We start from the raw sequence: 13,261 nt of genomic DNA on the forward strand, positions 1-13,261 counted from the left end.
CTAAATTCGATTTAAACATGTTTTGGAAGACGATTCTTTTTAATTCTCGATTTCGTGAATTTCAGTTTTTGATTTTTCTAATTTTTATTTTTGAACATCCTCACTCTTTTATATTTTTCCTGGAAGCCTATTTGGGGAACGGATTTTTTGGGATGTAAACATTTTGGGATTTTATGATTATTGTTGAAATATTTTTATTTTTATTTTTTTTCATATAAAATTTTATTTTCCGTGTAATTTTAAGGAAAATTATTTAATTGTTAATTGTAGCGATTCAATACAAAATAAATAATGACTTCTAAAAGGTGACCAAAACATCAATTTTTCAATGATTTTTAAAAAATGTAAATACGCTTTAAAATACACCAAAAATTATTTTGAGATATACAAAACAGTCCTAAATATCAGCCAAAAATATAAAAATTTTGATTCCCCTCGAAACAAAAATTACAAAAATGCTCAAACTATACCCCGTCTAAAGGCGGGGTTGGGTATTAGAGGGTTAAGAAAGAATAGCTGGAAGAACCGCAGGAATTGCTAGAGGAATCCCAGCTGGAATACCTGGAGCAGCGCTTCCCAAAATCAGTTTTCGTGGCGCCCCCACGTGTTGCAGGCTCGCATTTTCTACTCCTTTTAGCGAGCCTGCAAGAGACTGGTGCGCCGCGAAAACGGAGTTTAGGAGTCTGGAGGAATTCCTAGAATTCCGGGAGGTATCATAGAAGTAATTTCTAGAGAAATCCTAGAATCAGGAATGCCAGGGGTATCCTAAAAGAAGTTCCTCTAACAAATGCCCAGAGGAATACCTACAGTTCTCCTTTAAAGAATCGGTAGAAGTATACTGGAGGCATCCCTGATAGAATCGCAGGAGGAATTTCTTGAGGAATCTCAGGAAGATTTCTTGAAAGTATTGCTGCATGTAAGTATGCCAATGCCAGGTGAAATCCCTAGAAGTATTTCTGAAGGAGTCCTAATGGAAATTGCTTAAAAAATTCCAGCTGGAGTTCATGGAGGAAGGCCAATAGAAGTTCTTGGAGAAATCCCCTGCGGAATTTCTGGGAGAACCTCTGGAGGAAGTCTTGGTTAAATCCTTGACGAAATCTCTGGAAGAATCACCGGAGGAACTTCTGAAAGAATCTCAGGAAGGTTATCCTGAATATCCCCACCAGAAATTCCTGCAGAAATCCCAAGATAATTTTTAGGAGAATCCCTAGAAGAATTCCAAGAAGTATCATAGTAAGAATTTCGGAAAAAATCCTACGAGAAATTGCTGGATCAATCTCTGCAGAAATTTCTAGTATGTACAACCCCATCAAAACAGCCTGGACAATCATGAGGGAAGTTTATTAAAGAAATATCGGGAGGAATCCATAAAGGAAGCCTAAAGAAACCACTGTATGAATGGATAAAGGTATTACTGGAGGAATCCATGAAGAAGTTTGCTGATTGTTCTTACCAATATCCAAAACGCCAAAACGTACAACCGATATATAAGTAATTCCGGGTGTGCTTAAGTTTTATTCAAATGTGCCATTAATAAATGTTGGAGTTTATTGTGTGAAATTTTAAATTTTAGGTGATTGTCAAGGAAAAATTCTAAGGGGTGCCAAATTTGTTCTAGGGGGTGCCAGGCACCCCTGGAACCCCCCCTAGCTACGCCAATGGAGGTATTACTGTAGAAACTACATGAGGAATTCGTGGAGAAAACCCAGCTGGCATTTGTGAGGAAATTGGAAGTTGAATAGAATGGAAATAAGAAATGCATTTATGAAGGAATCTTTTGAAAATCCTTGTAAAAATCACAAAAACAACTTCTGCTAATATATATATATTTCTAAAGAAGTTCCCGAAAAAAAAAACTTTTAGAGAAACCAGCAGAGAATCGACAAGAGTAGTTCTTGGAGAAATTCAAAAGAAAGTTTATGAAGAAATTCTTTTGGAATTCCTCCACAAATTCCTGATAGGATTTCTCTTAACCCTGGAGCAAATTGAAGAGATCAGATCGTGCAGATCATGATGATGTTTTGGTAAATGTTATGAAAAAAACACCAATATAGTTGCTGAAAACAAAAAAAATGCAGGATACAATTTCTAGGATTTTTTTTTATTTCTGCATGTCACTAATCATTGTATCCTTTTTGTGTTACTATTTCAGTAAATCTTTAGCGACATTACTAGCTGTATTTCTATATGCACAGTTAAAAAATGTTACATCATATCACCTGCAACAAAAGGACCCCGTCATATCACACACATTTTTTCATCAGTTTTAAAATTTACAGATTGCTCTCAATATGAAGCTTGTGTTCAACTTTCCATACAAGAAATTGTTTAATGTAAAATTCAGTGAGATAGAATAGAAACTTATATTGTACGTGCAGTTGGAACTCGGAATTTTCGACTAGCGAAGTTGGGTTTTTCTCAAAATCCGTGCGTCGGACCTAACATCGGAAGTGGTGCGCTGTATAGCGGACCAGGTTTGCTACACAGCGCACCACTTCCGAAGTTAGGTCTGACGCACGGATTTGGAGAAAAATCCCACTTCGCTAGTCAGTTCTCCATTTATGCAATGAAATGGTGCAAACTGCATGGGTTATGTGGTTTATTGCCTAATTTAATGCTGTTTGGGCAAAAGTTTGGGTAACTGTGTTGTTGAAGTTGCAAGAAAAAATAATACAACAACACAGTTATCCAAACTTTTGCTCAAATAGCATCAAATTAGTCAAGAAATCATATAACCCACGCACAGAAATGGAGAACTGATCATCTCACCATACAAAAATCCAGCTCACTACAGTAGACGTTCGGTCAGTGCAAACGATTTAACTGCAATGCTTTTTAACTGCAAGTCCGGTAAGTGCAACAAATTTGCAGTTATCGCACCGCTATCCGTCAAAACCGTGAGCCAAGTTAGCCCAAATGAACAATCGAATGAATTTTTCGTTCATTTAACGTCAATTGATGGGTTGTTGACACCCATCTGACGTTGCAGTTATCGAATTTTGTTCGCTAACTGAAACGTAAACATGTTGCAGTTATCGAACGTCTACTGTACTTCCAATCTAGAACTTCACTGATTGTTTCCTATTCTTCGTTTCTGCAATGAAATGGTGCAAAAAGCGTGGGTATTATGATTCCTTGCCTAATTTGATGCTGTTTGAGCAAAACTTTGGGCAACAGTGTTGTTGTTTTCTCCATTTCTTGCAACATAAACAACATAGTTACCAAAGTTTTACTCAAACAGCATCAAATTAGACAAGGAATCATTATACCCATGCTTTTTGCACCATTTCATTGCAGAAACGGAGAATTGACCTTCTCACCATACAAAAATTCAGCTCATTACTACAAATCTGCATTTACAATTACAGTAGACGTTCGGTCAGTGCAAACGATTTAACTGCAATGCTTTTTAACTGCAAGTCCGGTAAGTGCAACAAATTTGCAGTTATCGCACCGCTATCCGTCAAAACCGTGAGCCAAGTTAGCCCAAATGAACAATCGAATGAATTTTTCGTTCATTTAACGTCAATTGATGGGTTGTTGACGCCCATCTGACGTTGCAGTTATCGAATTTTGTTCGCTAACTGAAACGTAAACATGTTGCAGTTATCGAACGTCTACTGTACAACACTTATGTGCAGCGCCTAATGTATAAGCCATTTTACGAGACGTTTCAGAACAGCTGATCGCAGCAGCGGCGTCAACTGAAATTTCACGCACGTTTGTTTTGCTGGAATATCGCGTAATTTTTGAAAAGGTACTTGTTCAACAAATTGGAGATATGAGAAATTTGAGCCAAAATAGGTTCAAAAGCTGTCGTAGAAGCAATATAAATCTCAATAATTAATCAGATATTTTTTTCGTCACGATTCACTCGTTAACTAGCGAAAAAAATTAAATAAAAATATCTTATTATGGTTTTAGCCAGTTTCAAAAACTACGCTTGACTTGCGCGCAGTCATTAACCATCATCAACCAGATGATGATTGAAAACGTAAACATCAGAGCGCGTACCTCTGTCGTTTGACTACACGGAAAAATATTATAACCCAAAGAATAAGTTTTAAAAACTCAAATTTGACTAAACTGCTTAAAGTTTTAACTCAAAGTTGGGTTGTTTTCTCCCTTGCCCCACCGCAATGTTTTCGAAAACAAAGAGAGAAGCACCGACGCATCCGCTGCTCTTCCGTGGAAGAAGCCAAATTTGGGTTTTCTTGAGTTAACCCAAATTTGCGTCAATTGAGGCCTCCGTTGGGTGAAAATAACTTACCACTGGGTTAATTTTTTTGCCGCTCTCAAACGAGAACTACAGTAGACGTTCGATAACTGCAACATGTTTACGTTTCAGTTAGCGAACAAAATTCGATAACTGCAACGTCAGATGGGCGTCAACAACCCATCAATTGACGTTAAATGAACGAAAAATTCATTCGATTGTTCATTTGGGCTAACTTGGCTCACGGTTTTGACGGATAGCGGTGCGATAACTGCAAATTTGTTGCACTTACCGGACTTGCAGTTAAAAAGCATTGCAGTTAAATCGTTTGCACTGACCGAACGTCTACTGTACTCACTCGCCACTATCGCTGTTTGACGCAAATTTGAGTAATTCCACGGAAGACCGGGATTGCGTCAAAACAACTTAAATTTGGGTTCATTTGTAGTTCCGTGTAGCCTCATAAAATAGACTATTCAATTGTAATTCTACTATATCTAACTGACAGCCTATGTGCTGCTGTGCTGTCACTTTCCTACCGAGTCCATGGTACAGTAGACGTTCGGTCAGTGCAAACGATTTAACTGCAATGCTTTTTAACTGCAAGTCCGGTAAGTGCAACAAATTTGCAGTTATCGCACCGCTATCCGTCAAAACCGTGAGCCAAGTTAGCCCAAATGAACAATCGAATGAATTTTTCGTTCATTTAACGTCAATTGATGGGTTGTTGACGCCCATCTGACGTTGCAGTTATCGAATTTTGTTCGCTAACTGAAACGTAAACATGTTGCAGTTATCGAACGTCTACTGTAGAATGATGAGCACGAGGATGTTGATGTGTGGCTGCTGTTCCTTTTACCAGTCCGATTGAGGGTCCATTATGAGTTGCCATTTCGCCGATATCCATTTCCAATATCCAATTATCCGGGTCCATTAGAGCTATGAGAGCTCAGAAGTGGGTCAGGTGCCAGCCGCTCTCGGGGGGAAGATCAACTGACAAATTACCGGGGCTGGGATCGAACCTATGACCATCCGCTTTTGAAGCGAACGTGTGGACCACTACGCCACGGGCCCCGACAAAAGGAAGAGTTGTCGAAAGTTGCCTATAAAAGCCTTCTATTGATTTCATGAATTGGGCAAGATATTCTTAAAAAAAACCTTCAGCAATATTTCAAATAAAAATGTTTAGATAAACTTATTACGGAACCTATTACATTGCCAAAAACGAACTTATGAAATCGAGAAGGAAATTTTTAAAGGAATTTCTCAGAATTACGACAGAAATTCCTCTACGAGCTCATTGTGTTATTAAACCTCCTTTTTTTCTCGAGAAATTCGTCTAGATTTCAACGACGTAGTAGGAATTTTATGAGACATTCCTCAACTACTACATATATCGTTGCACAATTATCTTTTATGGTTTTAAGGGAACGTGTTCATTAGTTTTGGAGTAGAAGACATTCTGTTTAAGGTTCATTAAAGAAGACAAATCAATCAATGTTTAAGTTTTTTGATCTTGATTCCTTAAAATATTAATTGAATATTGCATTGATTTCTGCCAATAGTTTAAAATAAATTTCAACCCTCTTCCATTTTTGACCTGCAGCAGACAGTTGGATCGTTGGACTAACGATCTATGAAATTTAAAAACAAAGACGCACCCTAATATGTTGCTGTACAACATTGCATTCAACATATTTGGACTGCTGGCAGCATAATCAACCACCCACTGCGCCCGCTGTTTGTCGTACGAAAATGTCCGTCTCGCTTGTTTTCGTTCATGCAAAGCCAAAACAAGCATGACTTGTGTCAACCACCAACCATCGCAAACACATTCACATTCCCGTTGGGCTACGGAACGGAAAATAAAATTACAGTAGTGAAATCATGTTAGTTTCTTAGGATTTTCTATTGCAATTTAATACCTAATAATGAATTTTACCATTAATTTTATTTTGAATTTTTAGAAACATAGAGCATTATCTAGTTTTGATAAGAAAACAATATGCAAAATAAAGTAATAAAAAATCTAGTATTGTCTATCCGGTTGGAATCAAGACAGACATTCAATCAAAAATTGCTATTTTCTTGGTCCACAAGTGTCGCAACTGTTTCGCATCTAGTGCGCTGTGTTGCTGACAACAACGGGAAGGATGCGCACTACTTTTTACATGATTCAAAAACGTCGCGAGTCGAGTCGCGTCGCGACTTGATTGTGCGAAGTCCGGTTTGGTGGCGGCCCGACAATACGTAATCAAAGGTCGCCGCCTGTTGCATGTTTACTTCCAAAGCCCGCATCCATGTGTGAGTGTCGGATTTCGCCCCGGTTTTGACTCTGTCAAGTCAAACCAAAAACTGCGGGCTGACTCGCTTCGCTCGGCCCAACTCCTCCTGAAACAGTCATCATCACACCGTCATCAGTCGCTCGTAGCGTGTGTTGTGTCGTTCGCGTTCGATATTTTGAGCTCGCGAGTGGAGGTCTTGTTATTCGGATTTTTCCCCGTTTATAGTGAATTGGAACGAATATTTCGTGTGTTCGGTATTGTTTCAATGCGGTGAAAGTGAAATTGATTGTGGATTTTGAGTGCAAAGTGGATTTATTCGTTCGATTGATTTGATCTGAAAAGTCGTCATCCATCACACACGAAGAGGAGTTCTCTCGTCATCCCATCATCATCATCGGCGAAGTAGGCGAAATTTCAGGTTTGTATCATCATCATGATCATCACCATCACCGCACCCCACACATGTAGCCAGCCCACTCTCACTGATCGAGTTGTTCTTGTTCAGCGGGAGGTTCTCGAGTGTGGATATTTATGTGCACAGTGGGATTGATAGTAACTATCAATCTGTCAAACTATCTAACTGTTTACAAACTTGATAATTATTGTAAATTGACAAAAAATAAGTAGTGCATTGGGCATAAGCGGTGAATAATTTTATTTTATGCAATTCAGTATCATAATTTATATCTCATAGGGTAGGTAATCAAAATTTGAACCAAATTGCGCCTTTCTGAAGCAGTGCAAATTTTAAGTGATTTTTTCTCCCACATGGGAATAATTTACTACTGCAAAATCGTATGCACATGAAAGCCACGGGTATAAGCTTTCTGTTAAATGGTAAAAAGTTTGTATTTGCACCGAATTTCATTGAAATATTTGATTTTTCATCAACAATGATTTTAATCTTAATTGGGTTGTTTAGTGAATTAAATATTGCCTTTTTCTTTAGCCTAATCGAAAGAGCTCATTTTTCTGAGTATAACGTGATTTTATTGCGTTCCGATTCCTTTGTTTTGATGGTTAAATAAACAAAACAGTTTTAATTTCCGTGGCTTAAATGACAGTTCAATCGATAAAGTGACAGTTCGCCCCGAACAAAAAAATTTCCCCATACAAACTTTAAATGATTTTTAAAAATAGTTCCCGGGCACCTAAAATGATGAAATTTTGGATTTCGACTAATTTTTGGACGGAGATTCCGATTATGCTATAATCTGGATACCCCTAAAGAACCCAATTTGAACCATCGTAATCATAATTTGAACCAATTTTAATCTTAATTTGAACTACTGGCGGCAGCAGTTCGAGCAACTCACAAAATAAACAATTCCATGCTAAACAATGAAAAATCACATGAATCTGCTAATTCTCATACCTATTTTTCATTAGGCAGTGGAATTTCAACTCAGAATGTTCGGAATTCTTTAGGAATTTGGAAACTAAATTTGGATTTTTTCATCCCCCAAGAGTAAACAAAGCAACCACTAGCGCAATCTACAGGCCAACACTAGAAGCTCACCACCGTTCACTAGTTCAAATTTAGATTACAAATGGTTCAACATTCTCCAAGTAAGAATCACTCAAATTTGATAATTTCATGACAAATAATGCGGAATATTATTCGGTTGGTCGATTCTACGATGAATAAGCTTTCGTTTGACGTGTTCACATATTGCGTGTGATACAATGCATGAGCTGTACGAGTGCACCGAAAATGTGCTTTCTCTTGGGGGAAATGGGTGAAATCACAGTGATTTTTCAATTGCCTGTTTTCCATGACAAAAACGCTTTTTTCAATGCTTTTAAAGTCCATGTTATATTACAGAAAGCTGTTTAACATCTTTTTCGGGACAATATTTGCCTGAAAAGTACGTCGTTTTAATGAATTTTGAAATGGTTCAAATTAAGATTACAATTTGACTAGTTCAAAGTTTGATTTCTTACCCTATAACTCATCTTGGTATCATAATGGCCAATTTTTCCAATCTGGTGCATTATGCATCTGAAATGTGTTGCATAATGAAATATAGTTGTATAATGTTCATAATACAAATCATTTGAGATACATTATGAACATTATGTAATGGGTTGCATTTTAAAAAAATCATTGCATAAAATTTAGTATGGAACTCGAGTTACGATCGTTACAAAACTCAATTTTTAAGCACTCGTCATATTCATCCAACTCGGCAAGCCTCGTTGGATAAATCGACAATGATTTTTCATAAGGGCCTAACTGACTTTCTCTTCGTCGACTCTCTCTTTCGTTAATAACTTGATCAAAATAAACAAAATCATTATTCTTTTTGTTTCTATAACAACATGTAGTCGTCTTCTTCGCATTTCAACCAAAAAATCTTTGGAAAACTCAATACACATTCTGTGATAACACAATGAGAGGATCGATGAAGAGAACTCGAAAATGTCAGACGCCCAAACGAAAAATCAGTGTCGAAATGTACGACTCGTGCCGAGAAAAACAACTTTTTAAAGATGCAAATCTCGTATTCTACTGCTTGAAATGGGCTAAAAATTTGGTCGTTTGTATGCTTACATGTGATGAACAATCGACTAAGTTTTCAGTTAGATCAGTCCACTGGAACTGGAGATTTGCATCGTTAAAGTTTCGAGGGTTATGATGATGAAAGAGACGGAGATATCAAAATTAACACGGCGTCCCGTATCACCTTAATGCTGGGTAAGAAAACAAGAAGACCATAACAGTCCCCTGGGTGATACGCAGTAGTGGAAATTGATCGCGAACGTGTGCTTACGCGCTACAAAAAAATGCCATCGCATCGCAAACATTTGCTGTGCGATGGTGTTCGTACGTCTGTGGCTCATGATCGTACGACACGAACGCCAACGAGTGCATCGCATCTTTTGCAAGCGCGATGCTTTTTTATTTTAGAGGTTCGCGGCCGATATTTCTGTAATGAAATCAAATGTTGGTAAACTTTTTTCGTCGATATCATTTATTGGAATGGTACCTGACCAGTATAATCAAAAAACACCCAAATAATTACCTTTAAGTGTATAAAAAATGGCAACAAACCAAGTGTTCTACATTGTGATCCTTCTGGCGAACCAACTGCGATTCTGCTCGTTCGACATTTGTTTTGTGTTGGTTCGTCGATCCGGGAAATCGTGAACCGTTCTCTCTTTTTGGGTTCGCGAGCGCGTGAGCAAAGATTGTGTTTGATGCGAACCAAAAAACACGCCAAGCGCATGATGCTTTCCACCACTGGTGATACGGGACCAACCGGCTGCGATGCGGCCATGTTTTTGAAGTCATCATCTGTTTCAGGTCAAACATTTGATTTAGGCGTAGTTTACGAATGATATTTTTTCTTTAACAAAAAAGTTCTTTGCATCCCCAATTGCGGCCTAATTTGAACACGTTTTTATTTATTGTAACATATTTCAGCGAAGAGAATTAGATTTTTTCATGATTCTCCTAGTATTTTCGAAAATTTTCTTTTTTGTTGTGGACAATATTACGCGCTTTTCAGGTGTTGGTCCAGAAAAGTGTACTGTTTACAAACTTTTGCTGTCAAAATGGGGTTCAACGCACAATGGGGGTCAGAGATGTTGGCTCACTTTTTTACTGTGGGGTAGTATTCGGATGACAAGTGGCTGTACGGGACACCTAGAATGACTGGAAGGGAGAGTGGCGTCATGTTCCGATTTTGACAGGTCTCCTGCTCGTTTGGAACGCGCTTTTGTATGGATTTGACAGCAATTTGACACATGATCTTTGTTCCAATTTTGACATTGACGCCACTCTAAGTTAAAGGCACTCTAGGGACACCGTGTTAATTTTGCTATCTTCCGTCTCTTTCATCATTACCCTCAAAACTTTGATGATGCAAATCTTGGCTGATCTAACTGAAAACTTAGTCGATTATTCATCATATGTAAGCGTACAAACCAGGGTTGTGCAGTTTCAGGATGGTCAATGTCGAATGACACTCGCTCTAACCATCACTTCATACGACACACGCAGTCCATCAAAACATAATCGATTCACGCAAAAGCCACTCAAGCCAACCCTCGTTCAATGCAGAGTCAACCACATTCAACAGCAGCGATCGTCTCTTGTTTTCGAACCACACGATGAAACACCGAAGCGAGTTTTTGTTGTACGCTTTGCATTCTATTCATAGGGCGTGCTATGTTTGTGTTTGCTGCGCCATGCAATTGGGGACTACGAAGGTGATGATTTTGTTTGCGGTTTTCTGTGAGAAAGTGAAGGAGGGAAGATATTTTGCTTTTTTATTCATACTCCCATAAGAAACCCCGTAGGAAGAAAGAGTGTTTCCCGGCTCATCAACCTTCGTAGTCCCCAATACTACTTAACAAATTGACCCTCATCTCATCCTGGCATTTTCAGACGAGAGTCACCCAGCAGTGAGCGACATAGCTCTGCGTCGGAACGACGGTTAAGGCTGTGACCATAGTGGGTAAGGTGAGATGCGATCGGATGCGATAAGTTATGAGATGAGAAGAGGGATGTTTGATAGGCCATAGTGCATGAGGTTTTCAATAAGGGTGCGCATATTGTTTTCACATCCTTTTTCGCCTATTTCGTGCGCATCGACGACTCGCGTGATTTGATCGATGAAGTCGCTTGTATGTTGAAGCGCTTCTTTGGATGTGGGTAGTGAAATGATCGTTTCATCTATAAGAGCGGAAAGATAAAATGCACCCGCTTTTTGTTTTGCGCGGGCCGCTTTTTTTTGCTATAACTTAGTCAGTTTTGATCCTGTTGCAATAGCAAAAACCGACCAGTTCAAAAAAAAATCTGGTGTAACTGTACAAGATTGAGATTATTGAATTAGTTATTTGAGAACAGAATGTATAAAATGTAATTATATCCGCGTGAGCGATGTCTTTATGTATACACATATTTTACTTTCCGAACTGGGCTATCTGAGTGTTGATTTCAATTTTAATCAATATGAGACTGTTACACTGATTTCGGCATTAAAACATAACTTGATTGTGCTGACCTCGGCAAAAAGAAACAAAAATTTGGCAAGTATGTATTATTTAAGGGTATAGGTTTTTTTTTTATTACAAAATTTTCGGCGATATCTACGAGAAAAGATGTCTCTAATAAGTACACAATATTCATCATAATGACTGTATCGTTAATTATGAGTACACCTTATTTGAGTGTACCGTAAAACGGGGTATCTTTGATAATGCGGGTAACTTTGATAGTGCGGCAGGCATTGTGTAATTTATCTTATAACTATGACTCCTTCAACCAGTTCAGAAAAAGGTAAACGTAAATCAATTCTATACATATGAAAGTTCATCTTAGACGTATTTTCATTAAAATCTAGTTTACATACAACTTTTTGAACAAAAAATAAAAATTGTTGATATTTTTGTCATTTATCAACCCCTTCAAACAATCTGCTATACGACTTCGTTAAACTATTTTTTCAATTAATGGACTCTTATTCTCGATAGATCCATCATAGTAGATTCCAAATCTGGCCTTGAATCTCTTAACGAAGTGTATTTTTACGAAATGGAAGCAATTTTGTAAATTGGGATATTAATCTCCATACATTGATAAACGCCTAAAAGTATGCAATGCCCTTGTAATTTCATATTAGATAAATATGTGTTGTTCAATATTTGTTAATAAAACATAAAAATACTACCCAAAAAAAGAAAACTAATCATGAATAGCATGTAATCATATGTTGATGTACCGTTAAGCATTTATTATTACAAAGATAATGATTTTTGATAGCTAAATTTATTGTGTTTTGTACTCAATACTCCACAAACTCATTTTTAAATGTAGAATTTAGTAAAAAATCAATGTTTTCATATAAAAATTCTATCCTATATATTCCACAAGCCTTCTCTCATCATGTTCATACTCCTAAGATTTCAATCTGTGATTATTTTTTCAGATTTGATGTGTTTTTGGGGCATTATCAAAGTTACCCCATAATGAAAATCTGATTTTCGGTTATATGAAAAATTAAAAGTTATCCAAAATATTTCAGATTATCGAATCTTTTAATTGCAATTGATAACTGATACCCCAGTACTTGTTTTAAAAATATAAAACTCGGGGAAATACTGTTACATGTAAAAATATTGAGAAAATTCGCTGAAAAACTATCAAAGTTACCCCATTTTACGGTACTAAGTCTTATTTGGACAACTGCTGTGTGTTTATGTGTTGCTTGCGTTGTAAACAAAAGATAACATTCATTAAAAGTTAAAGTTTTTCCTCAAGTGGAGCAACGCGAGTGTTTACGGATGAGAAGCGAAAATCGATTGTGACCAGGTACTGCTATGAAAAATGATTATCGCTAAGAAAATTAGCAAAAGTTGGAGGTGTTAGCGTTTTTTCTGTCCAAAATGCTGTCAAACGATTCGGTATGCATAACACACTGATAGACTCACCCGGACGTGACAGAAAACCAGGTGCGTCCAAGTCAAATTTGGACAGCAAAATTTGCAAAATCTTCAAAAGAAAAAAGGAGGTATTCATCATAGATTGCGCAAAAAAGTGTGGAACGACTATTGGTATGGTTCAGCGCGCCAAAGAGCGTAATTCCCTGAAGACTTACCCAAAACAGAAATGTCCAAACAAACAGTCAAATTCTGGCGGATTATGTGAAAACCAGTGCTGAAAATTTCATTTCGTCATATCTAAATTCAATCACCTACAGCTAATTTTAGAAGCTGAACCTGAGAATATGGTACATGAAAAACTTGTGCGGCT

General features: G+C 37.5%; 1 protein-coding gene across 1 annotated transcript in view; it reads left to right on the forward strand.

Annotated features, from left to right (window-relative positions):
- Nucleotides 1–6,611: 6,611 nt before the first annotated feature.
- LOC109398704 (actin-binding protein WASF3) overlaps nucleotides 6,612–13,261 on the forward strand; it is a 110,973-nt gene continuing 104,323 nt past the window's right edge. Inside the window, exon 1 of the mRNA XM_019671086.3 lies at nucleotides 6,612–6,919. The gene's annotated coding sequence lies outside the window, so the exon portion shown is untranslated. The remainder of the gene's footprint in view (nucleotides 6,920–13,261) is intronic.

The sequence above is a fragment of the Aedes albopictus genome, chromosome 2 (assembly GCF_035046485.1).
Source record: "Aedes albopictus strain Foshan chromosome 2, AalbF5, whole genome shotgun sequence".
Lineage (NCBI taxonomy): Eukaryota > Metazoa > Arthropoda > Insecta > Diptera > Culicidae > Aedes > Aedes albopictus.